Genomic DNA, 10,732 nt, shown 5'->3' with positions numbered 1-10,732 from the left:
AACAATCTTTTCTCTTCGATGAACTTCTAAACTAAGAAAGAGTTTGAGAATGCAAATACTTTGTAAACACAAATCTTTCTCAATTAAACAAATTAAAAGAAGAGCTTTTCCTTTCCAAAGCACTCAAAACGAGACAATTAGCTATTTCACACAATTTCCCTTTTCTTTTCAAAGCACTCAACCACTACAAAAAAACAAACTTTTCAAAAAAGATTTCTTTTTATATTTTGTAAATAAAACACTCAAAACTAATGAAAACGACTAACTTTGAGAGCTACAAATTATATAAAAAGCTACTTGAAGTCAAAGCTTTAAGAGTCTTTTTGAGGATGTTTTACTTAGCTAAATGTGAGCTAAGGACTAATTTATGCAGATTCACAATTAGTCAAAAAACAACCAATCTTTCGTTTTCTTTTTTTTTTAAATGAAAATTCCAAACTTTCAACTACAAGCTTTTCGAAATTTTGAAATGAGAAAACTCAAAGCGGATTCCTCAACAAGGGGAGATTTCATCAATGGTCAGACTCATAAGAAGACTGGTAGACACCAAGTTAATCTGAGGTCCCTAAGGCTTCTAAGCTCAGAGCCACTACACAACCAAAAACGAAAAACAAACCCAACAAGCAAAATTCCTAGGAATTCCACCTAAAACCCTAATGCTAATGAAATTAAACCAAGGAAAGTTTTTGACAGGGAACAAGCAGGTCTGGGCAATGGCTAAAACCTATAAACAAATTCTAAACTGATAAAAAATAGAAAAATTTAAAATTTTTCAAAATTTTGACAGGGTACGCAGGCAACCTGTTTACACAGGTGCGTCTACGCTCTGTGCACAAAGAAAAAGTGCGTACAAGTATGCACTGTGCTTAACTCAGAGGGTGCATACCTCTCCCAAAACTATGAAAAATGAAAACTAACTCAAAATTAACTAAATTCACCCAATCCCACAATCATCAAGTCAAAAACAGAAACATAAAATACAGTTTCTCAGGTCAAAGTATAGACAAAGAAAACAATCAATTCCCCAGTGGAGTCGCCATTTTGTCGCACGGAAAGTGTCGATCTTGCGGACAAGATAGACATTCCTAGAATCTAAAGAAGACCTAACGACAAGCAAACCAACCAGACACTATCTTTCTCTAAATATGCTTTAATAAACAATAGCAAACAAGTGTTTTTAGGGCCTACCTTTGGTCCAACGCAAGCTTGTGGATGCCCTCGCAAACCAGAGTTACATTGATATTTAATGTCTTTCTCCCACTTCTAAAGCTTGATTTGAAGAGCTGAGGTCTTAGACTTGCTTAGGAGGACAGTACAAGTGATGATAGACCCATACTGACTGCAAATAATCATGGTGACGATATTTTTATGTAACACCATGGTCCTCCTAAAAACAATCAACTATTTCCCAAACCCGTTACAAAATGAAAAGACTTCGACCCACCCCAAAGCCCCTTTAACATCGTTTGGTACATAGCTTTGCAGTACCGCACACTCCACTCCCTAAAATACAAATTTTTTACCAAAACTTGGGCCAAGTTGGGCTACACCCAATAGATACCTTGCTTGAGTTTCTTTTGCTTTCTTCCAGGGTCACTCTTGTAGGATTGTGTGTACCTGTGGGCCCTTGCACCTGGACCAATCACCAAACTTCTAAGGTAGGTTTTCATTTCTAGACTATCTTCCATGGTGTCCTAGATCATTCTCCAATAATCAAATACACAAGAAAATCATGTTGAACATGGCCTCTGACTACCACATCATCCCGGTAATGTCATCTGTGCCATGTGGTGGATCGTGAGTGGTGACATGTGTCACTGGGATTTGGCCCACTTTACCACTTGAAAATGCCGAAAACGCATGCCACATGTCACACCCTCATTGGTGCCATTTCATGCTAACATCTTCATCCACCTATGTCTCCACCTATCCATCGATATCACCTTTGTTGGCTAATGAAAATGTGCCTTGTGTCACCTACTTCATGTCCTCCCAACACTTCATCATCTCGTGACTTACCCTTTGCACCTGTCATTGTGACTTCTAGGGATCATTCGCTGGGATGAGCTATTTATGGGGATCTTTGCGCACCAATTATAACTCATTCCAGTTGTTGCATCACATGTCCATTTACTCCTGATTCCCATTCGTCCAACAACCTTCAAACTTTCGATGCCTTTGGCTCTTCCAGGTTTGGACCTCATGGATAATGTGGTTGTGGGGACCTCCCTATGCTAACAGGCACCAATTATGACTTGCTCTTCCAGTCATGCGTGCTAATCCACGCCCTCCCTGCTAGGGTGAATCTCGTTGGTGGTTTTGCGGGCCCTTTCTTGGTGATTTCATGGTAATTGGAAGGAGGGTCCCATTGTGATATGGATCATTGATATACGATCAATCGTATGAGAAATGATACTTAACGTGGGGCCTCCACTATTTTTTTATTTGTGTAGCTTGGGAAGTACTCCAAGCCCTAGTGTTCAAGGGTTGGAGGTCAAAGCACCACAAGTAGGCTTGTGGGCTTGGAACCCAAGCATGGTGTTTCACAACCATCGGGATTTGGGCCAAACTATGAATAATTTGAGCTTGACAAAAATTGAGGTGATAGAGCTTGGCGAGCCGATTCCAATGCTTCAAAGATCACTCAAATCGAAGCTCTAGAAACGAAGTTATGAATTTTTGAAGTTGAAAAATAATTATGGATAGTCAAGTCACGAAGGCTTGAAGTGAATTCGTCCAAGAGACATGTCTCTTCAACAAATTCGTGGAGCCCTTATTTTTGGTATAATATAAGGTGTGTGAGATCATTATTGATCATCCATCTCATCATAAAATACCTATGAAATAGGATAGTGAAATATAAGGCTAGGGAGATGAGTTTGTGGAGGCTTTTGGACTGCTGAAGAAGTGTGGATTTCTTAAGGAGCTGGGACACAAACATCTAAGGTATTTAGGCAACCTGTTAGGTGACCTAGAGGACGAGTTTTGGGATAATTGTGATTCGGATCCCTTGTAGAACCTAAGCCACATTTAATAGGTATGTATAAGTGTTTTTTGAGCTGGTTTGTGGTGCAGTTTGTCACTATTTGGGCCATAGGAAAGTGTTCCTACAGCAGCAGATTGGAGACACATTTTGGAGGGCCGAGAGGCCTAGAAAAGGCTCTCTACCTTGGCCACAAATACACCTAGGAACAGTGCATTCAAACAGTGTATTGTTCCTTTGTCTGTGGGTAGATTGTCTTGTTGTTGTGAGCAGTGAGTTGTGGGGTGTAACATGGAGTAACCTTGTGCACTAATTCAACATGAAAGGAAACATAGGTGGCAGTCTAGTGGGAGAAGTCAACACTAGTCTGGAACAAAGGATTAGGGTTGTTTGGATTCCCTAATAAATCTTATAGAAGAAAAGAAACCAAGGAAAGTGGGCAGTAGCAAGGAGAGTTGCAGATGTCCCCTTGGATGATAGTTGGATCGATTTCCTAGGTGAGGACATGTTGTTGGAACCCATATTTGAGCAATAGCTCATCTATTGCAAAAGAAAAGGGCAGATTGGAGAATTTTGTGGGAAGTTCTGTGTAAGGGTATCCTAAGTGTGGGGATGCCCTAACTAGGAGCAGATGCTACAACTTGGACTTGGTCTCTCATGGATTGTTGGAGGGAAGCGAGAGAGAATACTAAATGTGGATGTAATTGGGCACTTATGGTCTGCTAGAGGACAATGTGATAATGTCCAAGTTGGAGCCCGGTGAGAAATACCTTGATGGACAAAGGTAGTTGAAAGAGAGGAATTTTTTGAGCTCAAGAGTCTGATCAACCAGGAGCATTTTGTGGAACCCGGGACATGTGTGTGAAGAATGACATCTACATTAGAAGATGGGAAATCCTCCTAGCTCATGTTCATTATAGGAGATGAACATGCTACAGTGATAGGTGGAAACCCTTTGTGGCCTATGTTGGTCTTCATCAAAGCAACGCATGCATACCATAGTGGGCTAAAGTCCCTGAGTAGCTAAGGAGGAGGAGTGGGAATATTGAGAGTTGTTCACAAGTGGAGTTGTGAACAACTCAATAGGAGTCTCGATGTGTTGATGCATTGATGGACGAATAATCAACTAGTGAGTAGATTGGATAGCCAAGATTCAGTTTCCAGATTGGCTTGGAGCATTGATAGAGGTAGGAGTTATAGATCGAGAGGCAAAGGACTGGAAAGGTATAAGGTGCAACCAAGAGGAGATGAGAGAGCATGCGACAGATGAGAGAGCATACGACAGCCAGATGTTCAGAGTATCTTGTTGAGGGCAGAATGGTTGTCGATAGACTGATACCAATCCCAAGTTTGTATCTTATACTAGTGGATGTATGAGGGTCATTATCCCTAGTACGGGAGCCCTATACTGTTGTATTATATGTTGTTTAATATAATAAATTTGGGTTGAAATTTTGTAAAAAAATTTCTATATTCTATGCATGTGTGATTTACTATTGTTTATATTTCATTATGAAAAGTAGTATCATTGATATTCTTGGCTTGGCAGCATCATATATTTTAAGACTCTGTCATAGACCCAAGGTCATGGAAATTCAACATGGTATCATAGCATGTCTGAGCTACTTTAAGGGACAGTGAATCAGAATGTGCACAATGAAGAAACTCAGAGGTATTTGTGGGTGTCTAAATCATGGAACACAGGGTTCAGCTAAGGACACGGAGATGTGGTCTTGACAGGTTACATGGCGAGATGGGTTGAGAGTTCTGGTGGATTGGTGGTGAGCCTAGTGAACAACAGTTTGTTGTAGGGAATATTATTGATTGTGGACTTTCATTGATTTATCATGGATGGTTGGGACCTCGAAGGTTTCTTTGGTATGGATGAGGTCAGGTTGATCGAAATGGCTTCATGTGATGGACTACAAGTTGGTAGGCTGGAGTCTTCATCAGATCATGATGTTGTATATCCGATATTGGAGGGATTTACACAAGTGGTATTTGATCCAAGAGGATTTGTGCTTGTAGGACTAAGCTAGTTGAGATTGTTCAGGCTCAGAGGGATTCTAGCCTCAAAGGGAGCATCCCTATGGAGGTTTGGGATCTTCAGGTTCAGATGTGATGAGGCAGAGGCACTACTGAGATTTTTAAATTCATCTACAGGGTATGCTGTAGTGATGGATGCCAAATGGGCTAGTTTCATTGTCGGATGATGATGGTTACTTCCTAGTATTATAAGTACCTCCCTCGCTAAGAGGGAGTATTGATTTGTGTAGTTTGGGAGGTACTCCAAGCCTTAGTGTTTGAGGGTTGGAGGTCAAAGCACCACAAGTAGGATTGTGGGCTTGGAACCCAAGCATGGGGTTTTACACCCATCGAGATTTGGGCCCAAACCATAAATAATTTGAGCCCGAGAAAAATTTAGGTGATAGATCATGGCAAGCCAATTCTAGCACTCCAAAGATCACTCAAATCAGAGCTCTAGAAATGAAGTTATGAATTTTTGAAGTTGACAAATAATTATGGACAGTCAAGTCATGTAGGCTTGAAGTGAATTCATCCAAGAGACATGTCTCTTCAACAAATTCATGGAGCCCTTATTTTTGGTATAAATATAAGGTTTGTGAGATCATTATTGATCATCCATCTCATCATAAAATACCTCTAAAATAGGACAACGAAATCTAAGGCCAGGAAGATGAGTTTGTGGAGGCTTTTGGACTACTAAAGAAGTGTGGCTTTCTTAAGGAGTTGGGATGCAGATGTCTAAGGTCTTCAAGTATCCTGTTAGGTGACCTAGAGGACGAGTTTTGGGTTGACTATGATGCAAATCCCTTGCAGAATCTATGCCTCATTTCAGAGCTATGTATAAGGGTTTTCTGGGCTGGTTTGTGGTGTAGTTTGTCACTATTTGTGCCATAGGAAAGTGTTGCTACAACAGCATATTGGAGGCACATTTTGGAGGGCCAAGAGGCCTATAAAAGGCTCTCTACCCTGGCCGCAAATACTCTTAGGAATAGTGAAGTCAAACAATGGATTCTTACTTTGTTTTTGGGTAGTTTGTCTTGTTGTTGTGAGAAATGAGAAGTAGGGTGTAACATGGAGTAACCGTGTGCACTTATTCAATGTGAAAGGACAACATAGGAGGAAGCCTAGTGGGAGAAGTTAACGCTGGTCTGGAACAAAGGATTAGGGTTGTTTGGATGCCCTAATCAATCTTATAGAAGCACAGAAACCAAGGCAAGTGGGCAGCAGCAATGAGAGTTGTAGATGTCCCCTTGGATGATAGTTGGATCGATGTCCTAGATGAGGACATGTTATTGGAGCCTGGATTTTTGCAATAGCTCCTCTATTGGAAAAGAAAAGGGTAGATTGGAGAAGTATATGGGAAGCCGTGTGTAAGGGTCTCCTAAGTGTGGGGATGACCTAACTAAGAGCAGATGCTATAGCGTGGACTTAGTATCTCGTGGATTGTTGGAGGGTAGCGTGAGAGAAGACTAAGTGTGGATGTGATTAGGCACTTATGGTCTGCTGGAGGACAACGTGACAATGTCCAATTTGGAGCCCAATGATAAATACCTTGATAGAAAAAGGTAGTTTCAAGAGAGGCAGTTGTTGAGCTCAAGGGTTTGAACAACTAGGAGCAGTTTGTGGAAACCGAGATGTGTGTGTGAAGAAGGACATCTACAATAGAAGATGGCCAGTCCTCCTAGCCCATGTTCATTGTAGGATATGGACATCCTGCAGTGATAGGTGGCAGCCCTCCGTGCCCTATGTTGGTCTTCATCGGAGCAGCACAGGAAGACCATAGTGGTCTGAAGTCCCTGAGTAGTTGAGGAGCAGTAGTGGGTAGATTGAGAGTTGTTCACAAGTGGAGTTGTGAACAACTCGATAGGATTCTCGATGTGTTGATGCGTTGATGGAAAAATGATCAACTATTGAGCAAATTGGATAGCTGAGATTCAGTGGCCATATAGACTTGGAGCATTGATAGAGGGAGGAGTTGTAGATTGGGAGTTGAAGGATCAAGTAGGTACAGGGTACGACTGAGAGGAGCTGAGAGAGCATGCGACAGCCAGATGGTCAGAGTATCTTGTTGAGGTCAGATTGGTTGTCGATGGACTGACACCAAGCCCAAGTTTGTATCTTGTACTAGTGGATGTATGAGGTCCATTATCCCTAGTACGGGAGCCCTAGATTGTTGTATTATATGTTGTTTAATATAACGAAGTTGGGTTGAAAATTGTAAAAAGTTGTCTATATTTTGTGCATGTGTGATTTATTGTTGTTTATATTTCGTTGTGCAAAGTAATATCGTTGAGATTCTTGGTTTGGTAGCATCAGATATTTTAAGACTCTATCTGATCTGATTAAGAATATTAGTTTGTTATGCTAAGATCCTCCTCAGATTAAAAAACAAAATGCTATTCATGTGCTTAAGGGTTCATGAGTTTTGCAAGTGAAAAATGAGTTTTATGTTAAGTTTATGAGAAATTTTAACATAAATAAGAGACTAAACAACAACATAAAAATGTATAAAACATAACCAAAAACACATCACAATAGGAACATGATGAAGAAGTTCACCCCTCCTGGGCTACGTCTCCTTGGTCCATCTTCCAATGGCTTGGGCCTCTCTATTATGCTCAAAATGTGTAAAAATATATATATTTACAATGATCAAATGCTTCTAAAATCTGCTCCAATGAGTCCAGCATGTCCAAAAATGGCTACCTAGCCTCTTTTTGCACCCAATTTGGTCGAAAACTAGAGAAGTTATGACCTCTCCTAGTTTCCCCACTATTCGCTCCACAATTTGCACAATTTTCTGTACTGAACCACCTTTTTGGCCCGAAATTCTGCTAACTGGCCCACAAATCTGTCAGAATCCAAGCAGTTGAAAAGTCTTCCAAGGCCCAAAATAGGTGAAAAACAGAGGTCGTATGGGGGCCATGCGCCCAAGGGCTAGCCCTCGGCGCTGGCCCCTTTCCCTAGTGGTTACAACTGTGGTGCAATTTTCTTGTTCACATGCGCAGTTATAGTAAATGGTTATTTTGGCATTTATTTGAAGGCACGGTTGCGGATGGATTGTTTACATGGGGGACCTCCAGTGGCTATCCGTTGGTGGCTCCCTCCCCCAATTCATAGTTAGTGCTAATTCAATTATGGGCGGACTCCTATGATGGTTAAGACCCATCGTGTAGAGAAGTTGGTATTTTGTTGTGCTTGTTGCTAGGAGGTCACGGGTTCGACCCCGGTGGCCTCCACCCAACCTTTGAAAATAAAATTGGTGGCCTCCCAGGCTACCACGTGGCGGCCTGCGGCTGGGCCACGTGTCATCCCGTGGTTGGCCACCATTCCAACCAATCACAACCACAAATTTCGAACCATTCGGAGTGTACCACTTGACATGATATAACTCACCATCAATAAACCCAGTCAGCACCACGTCACCATGCCCTATCAGCACCACCTAGGTAGTCCATTCAGTGCCACCTCAGCAGTATGGACTGCTGACTAGGCTGTCCATTTTTTTTTAATTTGTTTGTTTGACACAGTGGACAGAACTCATTTTTGGAGTCATACAAAGTTTGTTTCACATGAAACGAGTTACTTTGGAATTAGGATAATGAGCACTACATGGTCGTTCAGGTTCCACACCATTCTGACGAGTTTGATTTTTAAGAATAATTTTGAGCACCTGGTCATTCCTCCCCACTAGAAACCTTGTGAACCCCAAAATATCACTTTCATTTATTCAGTAGGTGAGGGTACAGTTCCCTCACCTTTCTAATCTCTATCCATTTAGCTTTTGAAGGATTTTTCCCTTGAGCCCCACTCAAAGATAGTCGACACTTCCTCTTTTCGATGTCCTTGTTCTTCTATCAAGTATAGTGTCTTGCTGAAGTTCATCAAGGAATTCTGTAGAAATGTCTTCAATAGATGGACTTTGAATATTCTCTCCTTCATATTCAATCAAAATAGGCTCATACAACCTTAATTTATCAACATTAACAACAACATAAATTTTCATATATGAAGGCAAATCCAACCTAAAGGCATTGTTACCAATCTTTTCCAAAATTCTGAATGGACCATATCTAATTGGTTTTAGCTTTTTACCTTCTCCTTGGAGCCTCTCCTTGCTAATGTGAAGCCAAAATTCATCATTGACTTGGAACTTGTTATCTACATGATTCTTGTCATGCCTTTCTTTGTACTTGTCTTGGCTCTTTTCAAGCTGTTCTTGAACTCTTTGGTGTACCAATTGGATTTGTTCAATGAACTTTCTTGCTTTGTCTATGTCACTATGACCATCAATAGAAAAATATTTTCCAAAAATCAAATCCAAAGGAGATTTAGGAAAGTATCCCAAACGTGCCTCAAATGGTCATGTTTGAGTTGAAGAGTGCTTGGCCCGATTGTAAGCATGTTGAATATAGTGAAAATGTTCATCCCATAACTTAGGATGCTTGCTACAATACCCATGAAGAATATGTATCACTATTCTATTCACCACCTCTGTTTGACCATCTATTTGTGGATGAAAATTTATACTCTTTTTCAACTGGGTGTCCATGAATCCTCACAAGCTTGACTAAAAATTCCCAACAAAGCGAGAATCTCGATCACTAACAATGGAGGTGGGCAATCCAAAATGCACACATACATTCTGAAAAAATAACTGAGAAGTCTATTCAGTTGTAAATTTATTTTTACATGGCATCAAAATACACATTTTTCTGAACCTATCCACAACTACATACAAATAATCATGACCTATTTTTGACAATGGAAGACCTCCTACAAAATCCATAGAAACATTCTCCCATGGTCGTGAAGGAATCGGAAGTGGTGTGTACAATCCTAACTTCCTATTTCTAGGCTTACTTATTGCACATAATGAACATCCTTTAATAAAACGTGACACACTCTCAAGCATACGAGGCCAATAACAATACCTCTGTAGATGTGCCACCATATTACTTACACCAAAATGACCAGTGATAAGAGAAGTTTGTGCCTCTCTTATGATGTTAACTTTTTCTCCCTATGGAATACATAGCTTGCTAAGATGGTACAACAAGTTATCATTCAAATGATAATCTGATTCCTCTACTTGGTTACCTTGACTCAAGCTTGCATAAACATCTTGAAAGTCATTGTCTAATGCGTATTTCTCAATATAACTTTCATGCAAAATAGAATTATGCTTGAGTAAAGTAGTTGCACTAACAATAGGCCTAGAAAGCATATCAGCAACTTTATTGTAGATACCTTTCTTATACCTGATTACCAAGTGGAATTGTTGAAGAAAACCCATCCATCAGAAGTTCCTTGATTGTTGCAACTTTGATTGAGATTGCAAGTATTGCAATGGTTGATGATCAGTGTGAATGATTGTTTCCTTACCCATCAAGTAGTGTTTCCACTTTTTCACACTTTGCACCAATGCATACAATTCCTTGTCATATGTAGGATAGTTAATCACTGCACCATTAAAAGTTTCTGAATGAAAACAGATAGGCTTACCATGTTGCATGAGGACTGCACCCATGGCGTAGTCACTAGCATCAGTCTGAATCTCAAATGATTGTCTCAAGTCTGGAAGTGAAAGTATTGGAGCTGAACTAATCTTTTCCTTCAATGCATCAAAGGCATTTTGTTGTTTGCCTCCCCACTGAAAAACCTTTTTCACACTTGTCAATGCATGCAAAGGAGCTACTATAGAAGAAAAGTTAGCAATGA

The sequence above is a fragment of the Pinus tabuliformis genome, chromosome Q, assembly GCF_031772625.1.
Source record: "Pinus tabuliformis cultivar Carrire ecotype Pingquan chromosome Q, CPIR1, whole genome shotgun sequence".
NCBI lineage: Eukaryota > Viridiplantae > Streptophyta > Pinopsida > Pinales > Pinaceae > Pinus > Pinus tabuliformis.
The sequence above is the reverse complement of the archived record's forward strand: the minus strand, read 5'-3'. Positions refer to the sequence as shown.